At 52.5% G+C, this 7,473-nt stretch overlaps 1 long non-coding RNA gene across 1 annotated transcript; it reads left to right on the top strand.

Moving 5' to 3' along the window:
- The first annotated feature begins 2,824 nt into the window (after positions 1-2,824).
- LOC144316885 (uncharacterized) lies at positions 2,825-5,861 on the top strand. The gene is made up of 4 exons (XR_013382717.1): positions 2,825-3,179; positions 3,841-4,047; positions 5,314-5,462; positions 5,637-5,861. It is a non-coding gene; the product is annotated as an uncharacterized LOC144316885 (long non-coding RNA).
- The last annotated feature ends 1,612 nt before the right edge of the window (positions 5,862-7,473 follow it).

Here is a 7,473-nt window from a genome sequence, read left to right as displayed (position 1 = left end):
CTAAGAGCCCATTGCTGGAAAATGGAAGAACACATCTTCATCGCTCTGACTCCCAAGTCCATGGTATTTCCATTCCCAGTGCATCTCAAATTTCCAACCCCGACTCCATCCTTATCATCAGAGGAGCTTGAAAAAATATGCAAGAGGTGGGGAGGGGATTGGATGAGGAAAACAGCCTGCTTGCAAACCCTGAACTCTTTTGACATCCTCTGTTTTATCTTAGAAGCCTACATGAATTTTGAATTTTACTCCATAATTTAGCTATGTGTGCTATAAATAAAAACGTTTTAAAATGTCATTAAAAACCTTCCCCAAAAAGTCTCAGACAAAAATTTGAGGCTCCAGAAAGCTGTGCCAAGCTTATTCTATTCCCTCTTTTTTTTTTTTTAAGTTTTATTTATTTAAGTAATCCCTACACCCAAGGTGGGGCTCGAACTCATGACCACCGAGATCAAGAGTTGCACACTCCACAGACCGAGCCAGCCAGGCGCCCCTATTCTATTCTTCCTGTGTCCCCTCTGGAAGGGCATTTGTTGTTTGCATCTGTTTGTGTTGTTTGTAGCCTTGTCCACTTCTTGTGGTTGTCTTCCATCTCCATGACTTATTTATTTTATAACTGGAAGTTTGTACTTCTTAATCCCCTTTGTCTATATCGCCCATCCCCCACCCCATCCCCTCTGGCCATGACTAGTTTGTCCTCTGTCTAGAAGAGTCTGCTTGGGTTTCTGTTTGTTCATTTGTTTTGTAGCCCTGTCCACTTTGGGTGATGTACCCCCTTCCTTCACAGAACGGCTGGGCCCCCATTCCCTGCAATCCTATGGGGCTGCCAACCACAATTCCCCCATTCCACCTGCCCACATGAGCCAAACTGAGCCAATCACTGCACACCATTTTCCTACCCACTTGATTGGTCTAAGGGGCGGGAGTATGACTCAAGCTCCGCCAATAGGAGTCTTTCTCTATGATTTTCTAGCTAGAGGGTGTTGGAAACCACACACACTCTCTTTCCTCTGAGGTGTAAGAATAAAATTGTCTGTTGCCAGTCTCTTCTACCCACCTCTCCCTGTCATCCAGCAAATGAGATGCTCTGACCTTCTTGTCCCTCCCCACTCTTAGTAGAGGGGAGGAAAGAGGCCCTTATGCACCAAAAAACATAGCCAAGATATGGGTGAGGTCAAGAAAGAATGCAAGAGAGAAAGCTGATGGTATCTTTTGAGGCATGACAGTCTCTAAACTGTGCCTACACTCCCACCGCGTGTGTGTGTGCACACATACACACACACTCCTTCCTGGTTGAGTCAGTAAATCTCTTTCCTTTGGTTTAACTGTTTGGGGGTGAGTTTCCATCACTTGTTTGCTAAGCAGTACCTTCTAGAACACTCAGTTCTACTTAGTTCCTCCTGGATCACCAACACCTGCAGGCAAAAGAAGGAGCAAGGCCCCAACAGGCTTTAGGATTAAGGAAGTTCAATTTAGATGCGATACAGGTGCCCCGTTCTTCCACCAGGGACCTCCAAGGTCTCTCAGTTCTGGGCTGGAAAGGACCAAAAGCAGAGGGATGACAGGGACCCTTCTAATCAGAAAGCTCTCTGCTCTCTTCAAGGAAGGCTGGCTCCGCGCCCTGCCCTGGAAACACATCCTAGGACCCCCTTCTCTGAGACATAGCAAGTCTTTACACTTGCTTCACCTAGTCCTGCCCTAGTGGGAGCTGGACAATAGCCGATCTTCTCCTGTTCTCGTCCTTCTGAGGCCTCACTATTCTTTTGCCCGTTTGTGTTGGTTCATGCATGCTGTGTGGACTGTGTACTGGTTAAGAGCCCAGATTCAGACTGTGCAGGCTCAAATCCTGGCTCAGCTACTAGTGACTTTGAGCCCAAAGTTGCTTACCTCCTCTGGACTTCAATGTCTTCACCTTCAAAATGGGAAGGATTTGATTAATTAATGCTTGTAAAGTGCTTAAGCCATCTCTGGCACAGAGTAAGCACTCAGTGTTAGCCATGATTATTATATGTTAATGCTGTGTGTGCGCATGTTTGGGGAGGTGGGTTCCTCCATCTGACTAGGAGTTCCCTGAGGACAGGAGATTTGCCTTGTTCATCTTTGAAGGCCCAGGCTCATCGAAAGGATGCTTCAAAGAGGTTCGTTGACGGAGGGAACAGGAAATGAATGAAGGCTGGCTGGCTAAATACTCTGAAGATTCCAATCTTGATTTCTGTCCTTAGGTCTCTCAATAGCCCCATGGGGGTCTCCAGCAACTCCCTACTCCTGCTGCCGGAGGGGCAGTTTGTCCGACAGAAGAGGTCTTGTCACAAAGTAACACTGGAAGCAAAAGCAGTTGTGCCCTGTTATAGCCCTTGACTGTGTCCAAGGCTCTGTCACAATACCACAAAACACTGTGATGTAGACAGGATAAAGATCATACTTAGCCCATTTTACAGATGAGTAAACTGAGGGCAGTTCTATGACTTCTCAAGGAAAAGTCCCAGCTGAGGCTGGAGCCTGGTCCCCAGGCTTGGAAAGATCTCTGTCAACCTCTCTCAACCACATCCCAGTGATCAGATTTCTCTCTCTGTTCCCTCCTGATTTGGTCAGGGAGGGGTGGGGAGGGATGAGCCAGGCAGCATTCACTACATCATCTTGGTCCATGTGGTCCAGACAATAGCAGAGGAGCCAAAGGCAGATGACTATGAATTCATCTTCCATATATCTTGATACTTGTACAGCCCAGCGGGAGGGTGGTGGAGAGGAAAGGGAGGCCCAGAGCCCAGGTGTCACAATGACTCCAGAGTACACAATGGCCCATTGTGCCCCTCCATGTCCCCCCTCCTCCTCCACCACACCCAGCACATGGTGTCCTGTTTACCTGCCTCCAGGACCTGGCTCCATCTCAGGTGCCACTCCAGCCGGGCCTACGCACAGGCATTGCCAAACCCTTTGCCCACGAGCCTTGGCCTGGCAGCAGCACGCCTTCCTGGGGACTCCCCGCCAGCCCCAGCCTTTGTCCTAGCCCACTCCCTGCCACTCCAACACGGACACCTCCTCTTGGCTCATAGCACAGTGCCTGGCACACTGTAGGCTCTCCGGAAGTGGTTCCTGACAATTATAAGGGCTCCCTGAGGATGACAATAGCCTCCAGTACGTGGGCCTCTGTGAAGGAAGAGCTTCTCCCAGCCTCAGAGGTGGGAGAGGGTATTGTGAAGGACGTGGGTTGGCGGCTGAATGTCAGCTAGACCTAGAAAAGGCTTGCTTTCCTGCCCCCTTTCCTGAGCCCGGGGTTCTGGAGGGGGAGGGGGCAGCATGGGAAGAGTGAGCCTGCCAGTCTCTTGGGGACAGGAGACCCCTGTTAGGTGCTCTCTTGATCCCACATGGGATGCCATTCTCCCATTGTCTCAGAAGTCAGAGGGCAGGGGTCAGGGCATCTCCAACACATCCAGCCAAGAGGACAGATGGAGAGGCATGGCTCCTCAGGCCCTGGTTCTGTTTGGGGGCCAAGGAGCCACGTAGAGGTAAGAGGGGAACTCTGGGGAGGGAGTCAGCCATCCACACATCCTCTAGGCTCTGGGGCTGTGGCAGAGGAAGAGGAGGAGAAGGAAAGAGAAGAAGAGAGCCAAAGGGAGCAAGAAGGGAAAAAGAGGGGGGCACCACAGAGAAAAGCCACAGAGGCAGGCAAGAAATGGGAGAGCAGAAAACCATATCCTCAGATGACCAGCCTCCAGAAAGGAAGCTGAGGTTCCCCCCAGCTCAAAGGAGAAGCAGACATAAATCCCAAAGGCTGTAGGGGAGCTTGGAAAGCATCCAGTCCAACTCACTTGTTTCATTTATGAAAAATCCAATGCCCAGAGAGGGAACACAGCTTGCCCAAGGATACACAGCGAGGCAGGATGCAACTCAAACCAGAGCCACAGAACAGTGGCCCCGGGCCAGAAGACACTTCTTAACTTTCTGCTGAGCAGCAAAAAGGGCCTTCAGATGCTCTTGCTCTGCTTGGCTTCCAGAGATGCAGGAACAAGAAGAGCAGCCATCCCAGCTCACCCAGCCTGGATTCAGGTATCAGAGGGAGGAGATGGCACATCCAGGGCGACCACCCACTGGGCGCAGCATTGTCTCCCTAGTGTCACTTGAGCCGAGGTCTGACAGGCTTTCTATTTTACTTATCCACTTAAACCACCACTTACTTTGTGTGCCCAGCACTGTGCCCAGTCCTCAGATTGGGGAGAGCAGGCAATCAGAAAATGGCAGGGAGGCTACAAGGTGGTCTGTCCATATCCTTTGGAAGAAAGACAGGTAAAACGGATATTCGTTTGGAGCTTACCATAGGCCAGCTGCTGGTCCTCTATTATCCCACTGGATCTTCACTAAGCATTGCCAGGGAAGGACAGAGGGAGAGAATCTGAAGCAGCCTCCCTCTGAGCTTGGAGCCCGTGGTGGGGCTCCATCTCACAACCCCAAGATCATGACCTGAGCCGAAACCAAGAGTCAGAGGCTCAACCCACTGAGCCATCCAGGTGCCCCTAGAATCCTGTTCTTAACCATTAGGCTGTACTATCCCTAGGATGAGCTTTAAGTGATAGAGTAATGAGCCCCACCAGCACCACCCTGGGCCCATCACACCCCTCCTTCTATCCCAGCCAAGCTGAGTCAGTCCCTTCTCTGGGCACACCCTGAGGCTGTTATAAATACATCACTTGGGCCCTTATTTTCTGTCTTGTCTTAGAATTAATTGTTGGCATGTCTCCCTGGCAAGTTTAAAAGGGCAGAAATGGTCTTTGATCATCTATGAATCCCCAGTGCTTAGCACAGTGCCTGGCACGTGGCAGGTGCTCAATGATTGCTTTCCGAAGGGGTATAGCTAAAAAAAATGTGACATCCCCATATGGCATCTGTAAACAGAGGACAAGTCCCAGTAGAGGCTTAGGCCCTAGGGGGGCAAGGAGTCCCATCCATCTCCATCTCCTGACTCTAGCGCACTGCCTGGCATTCAGTAGGTGTTCATAATTGTCTATTTGAATGAGTACAGTCAATATGGACTAGGCTTCAGATACGAGCCTTTTGTAGGTCTAGAGGGTGGGGTCAGGAGGTCTGGGACTGCATCTGGATTGGGCTCAGAACTGAGGGTCTCTCCCCAAGAAGTTGGGGGCCCAGCCAGGCCTCCATGAGAGCCTGCAGAGGACTGGGATTCAGGGTGCCAGGGACAGGTATTCCTGGGGACTCTGCCAAGACTCGGAGCTGGGGGCCAGGGGTGGGCTGGATCCAAATGAAGAGAAGTGATCAGGCTGGAATTAGGATACCTTCTTCAGCCTCTTCTGTTTGCAGGTGCCAGAGGACAGTACCCTAAGCCTACAACAGTCACTGCTAACCTTGTACAACTATCACCAGAAACAGGGGAGGAGAGCAACGAATACCTGTGGCTTGGGCTCCAAAGTCTAGAAGAGGAGCCAAGGAAACAACTGAGATGGACAGAGGTGAGGAGAGAGACCCAAGGAGGCCTCTGGGGAGGAGCAGGAAGGTTGCTGAGGAAGTCTGCACTCCCAGCAAGTTGTGCCTCTGGCAGCAACCCCACTGGGCTAGGGTCCCAGGGATTTATTGACTAATCCTCAAATGATACACTCTCCCTGATTTATTCTCTCTCCCGCTAGCGCCCTCACAAGATCCCATTGTCTTCAGACACTGCTGGCCCAGGGCCTCCACCTCAGGGCCTCCTGCCTCCCCAGCATTTCCGGGGGGAACGGAGGCTCCCCATCACCAGAAACCCATGTTGTGCTTTGCTCTCCCGGCCTGAGGGTCAGGCTGCCAGGCCACCAGGCAGTGCCAGGCACAAGGCTGGCGGCACCTAGTCAACTCGAGAAGCTGCTGGTGAGCAGGGTGAGTGCCTGGGGCTGCTGGCGTTGGTGCTGGCCGATGCCCTTGCTGGGCAAGTCTGAGGGGGGAGGCAGGGGCGGGTGGGGGCGTGTCACCAAGGAAGTGGGTGTCGGGGTGCTGAGCAAGGGAGCAGAGGAAGGTCAGAGTGGAGATTTTCACTGATCCGAGTGGGCGGGAGTAAAGAGAATTCATAAAAAGTTTCTTTCTTCTTTAATGGTCTTTTTTCCCTATCCGAGGGCCCGGGCGCGGGAGGTGAGGGAAGAGGGGAGGGGGCAGGGCAGGCCCTCCACAAGTGACACTTAATTCCCGGTCTGGACTGGGCCGGCGTTTGAAAGCAGCTAAATTAGCAAAACAGAAGTCAACTGTCGATTGCTTCATTGGAGGATTAAGTGTGATAAATGGGGGGTTTGTTCGCTCCAAGGTCCAGATGTTGTGTCTAAGTGAGGGGTTTTTTCAAGGTTTTTTTTTTTTCTTTTCTTTTTCTTTCTTTTTCCTTCCCTTTTCTTTCTTTTCTTTTCTTTTCTTTTCTTTCTTTCTCTTTCTTTCTTTCTTTCTTTCTTTTTTCCCCCTCTTTTTTTTCTTTCTTTTCTTTTCTTTTTTTTTTAACATTCTTGGCCCAGGGCCCATATATATTTTGGATACTGCTGGGAGTATATAATATCATTGGAAAATGATGCGGTCTGCTAACCTTTTAAATAACATTTCCTCCCTCCTCTATTTTCTAATAGTTTGTTTTTCTTTCCATGTTTGCCTTTTATTGGGGGAAATTTTTTTTGGAAATTAATGAGGCTCGAGTTTGGAGACCAAAATAAAAAAAAAAAAAAAGATTTAAAAGAGGGGAGTGTAAGCGGCAGAGGGGTGTGGAACGAGGCTGGGCGGGAGGAAGACTGCTCTTTGTATCTTTTAAAACTTTCCTGGTTTGATTTTTTTTTCTTCTTCTTCTTTTTTCTGCTCTTCCAGCGGAGGCTGCCCGGGGCCCTCCGGCGGGGCTGCGCGGTGGCGCGCGGGCAGGGAGCCCGGGACTCTCCGCGGCGCCCGCTCGCCCAGCTCGGGGCCTCGGGGCTGCGCGCCGCGGGCCTCCGGGAAGAACCTGCCATTCCCCGGCCGCCCCGCCCGACGTGAGACGGGGTGGGGGTGGGGGTGGGGGCGCCTCCTTCCTGAGTGAAACCTACGGAATCCGGCAGGAATTCGGGCCTCCCAGATTTAAGAAAACAAACAAAGGAAAGATTGTCAGAGAGGGGCCGCCAAGAGCCGCCGGGCCGCCGCGCTGCCCTCCAGGCTCACCCCGGGGGCGCCCGGGCCTCCCGGCGGGGGCGGAACCCGAGGCTGGACTGGGGCGGGTGGGAGCGGGTGGGGGCGCTCCCCCGGGTGGTCCCCGGTGGGCTTCCCTGCCCTGGGTCTCGGCTAAGCGGCCGCCCCCTGCCTCGGGGCGCCAGGAAAGGCGAGTGCCGCCGGCGTGGCTGCCTGCCGGAGGAGGGGCCCTGCGGGAGTCCCTTGGGCGCGCCCCGTGCTGCGAGGCAAGCCCCTCCGCAGAGCCCCACCCCGCACGCGCCCAGCCGGGTCCCTGAGCCAGGTCTAGGGCGAGGCTCAGGTTTCTCTGAGGGCCCGAGCGCT

Source organism: Canis aureus, chromosome 7 (genome assembly GCF_053574225.1).
Source record: "Canis aureus isolate CA01 chromosome 7, VMU_Caureus_v.1.0, whole genome shotgun sequence".
Taxonomy (NCBI): domain Eukaryota; kingdom Metazoa; phylum Chordata; class Mammalia; order Carnivora; family Canidae; genus Canis; species Canis aureus.
The sequence above is the reverse complement of the archived record's forward strand: the minus strand, read 5'-3'. Positions and strand labels throughout refer to the sequence as shown.